Source organism: Telmatherina bonti, assembly GCF_933228915.1.
Source record: "Telmatherina bonti genome assembly, chromosome: 9".
NCBI classification, from domain to species: domain Eukaryota; kingdom Metazoa; phylum Chordata; class Actinopteri; order Atheriniformes; family Telmatherinidae; genus Telmatherina; species Telmatherina bonti.
This window is the reverse complement of record NC_136627.1, coordinates 25,702,831-25,705,442: the sequence shown is the minus strand read 5'-3', so window position 1 is coordinate 25,705,442 and position 2,612 is coordinate 25,702,831.

Sequence of the window (2,612 nt, the reverse complement as noted above, 5' to 3'; positions counted from 1 at the left end):
GTTTGTTCTCTTTTTCTCTACCTGTGGCCGAACCTGTGGATCACAGTTAAAGCACAGCAGTCCACAGTGGAGAGTAGATCTCCCTCCTTTAGCTAAACAAAAGCAAAAGAGAGGAGTACCAGTCAGAATCAAAGAGCACAGAGCTGTGTTAAAATTCCCAATGTTTACTCGTTAACAGAGATTCAACTGAGAAACTATAGTGGCAGAGACACTTAAGACACACACTAGCCAGGAAGTTGAGCCCAAACAGACCAGTGAAGACAGATGATAGTTCTTTTGTATTTGGTCACTGTGGTGAAATGCCCCAATTACAAGGATGAAACTGGCAAGATGTTGGTAGTAGTGAGTAATTACTGTATTAAACCTACTGTATTAAATAGAGAACAATGGCATGCATGGAACGCGTTTTAAGTTTATCTGTTTGATTCCTCAACTAATTGCAAAGCAAACAACAAACATTCATGATGTAGAAAGTTTCTGCTCAATCGGGGGAACTAAATAATTTTCCAGCAGGTTAAAGTCCAACTTACCTCTAATCTGTTGATCTGCAGCAGAATGCGGCCATTGTATCTACGCTGTCGGGAAACTGCATTCTTTGTCCGGTCAGAAAAGAAGGAATTAGTAAGCTCCTAACGCTGAGTTGAGATCAGAACTGGAGCAAAAGTTGTAGAAGTTACTGATGGGCTGGCTGCTCGCGTGCGCCGCGGTGAATGTGTCTGGGAGCAACAGAGCGCGCAGAGGAGTTTCTAGGACCAGGAGGAGGAGGAGGAGGAGGAGGAGGAGGGGAAGAAGTGAACTCAACACAAAGTGAAACAAACAACATAACTCCAAACAGACTTTCCTCATTGCTGCTGCATCAAAGTAGATTTCCGAGAGTACATTGTTTTCTTTTCGAAACACCAAGACAATTAGGATATGCAGTGGTATAAACATACATAACAGGGTATTGGATGATTGAAAGCAGGATAGTTTAAACAAATACACCACCAAAATTTTTTACAAAGAACTATAACTACATTATAATTGGACTTTTCTGGGTAAATTTAGAAATTTCTGCTTTAATGTGTTACACTTTTAGAGCACACCTGTAAAGCATTACTAATCAAACTTTTATTGTTGATGTTTGTCGCCACCGTGTGTTTCATAGCGGAATTGCAACTGGTTCACGCAGGCGGACAAAAAGTAATGAATGTGGATTAAAATAAATATGCGAAAATTTGAGTTAGTAATCATTAGCTTTTTAGATTTATTGCAAACCAGAAGGTCTGTCTAAATAAATAAAAGAGAAGAAGAGGAGCAATTGTCTTTTTTTCATAGGCTACTTCTCTACACATTTATTGTTTGTTTGGAGTTTCTCGTAGATACTCATATAAAAGTTTTGAAATCACAAAGCGGAGCATCAAAGTATGGACTAAACGAATGATTTCGATTGATTTATGACTTTCAGTGCCGCTTTAGGAAAATGAGTTGCGCAACTTGTGACTGTGGTTATTTCATGCATCTTCATTGCACAATTATAGGTGACAAAATGTTCTCATTAAATAGGCAAAAAAAATAAAAAAAATAAAAAAATAAAAAAATTAGCAGTGCTTTCATAAACATTTGACTCACTCAAACAAAATTCCCCAAAGTAGATGTAAACTTTTATGATTTCTGAAAGCTACTTATGCCACTGTAAATCATGTTTGTATTGAACGTCGAATGCTTTCATCTGTAGTTCAGACTTTTGACCAATAAGGGACGCTAATGTCATGTTTACTACATATTACAGCAGTTACAAAAAAGACCAATCAATTATTTTCAGCCCACATCGAGTTTATCCTACATTCTCTGTAAATTACATTCCCTGACAGATAAATACCTTCAGTGTTCACAGTACCATCTGGGAGTATTACATCTTTAGAATTTAGTTTGATCTATATTCCATTATGTTTACTTAAAATAATGGCTCTATATCAAATCAAATCAAACTTTATTTATAAAGCAGTTCCTACAATAAAATGTAATGTAATTTACATATGTAAGTATATATCCACAGGTCTACTATTATCAAGAAATTAGAGTTGAAATACATTCAGTATTTATATTTTTTCTATTTTTTCCTCCTTTTAGGATTTAAGATTGTCATTCAAATGGGTGATAATCCTAAATAATTAATAATTAAAATATTTTTTATTTAGCATCTGCTAATTCACATATTACTTTCAACTGTCACCGATGGCCCAACACTGTTAAAGTAGTAACACTATGTAAAGGGAAAATATAATAAAGCTCAATAATATTTTTAACCATTTCAAGATAAAGGTGAGAAGAGACAGTGTAGGTCAGGGGTGCCTAAAGTCGGTCCTCAAGGGCTGTTGTCCACTAGGTTTTCAATGTATCCTGTTCCAACACACCTGGCTTCCATTAAATGGAGCCAACAGCTATTGAAGTTCTGCACAATGACTGATTAGTTTGAGTCAAGTGTGTTGGAACAGGGATACATGAAAAACCTGCAGGATTGTTGCCATGAAGGACTGGAGCTGGGCACCCCTGATGTAAGTAAAGTGAGTAAGTAAGTAAGTAATCACACTCATCAGTAAAGGAAAATAGTCATCATTTATTCAACAGAT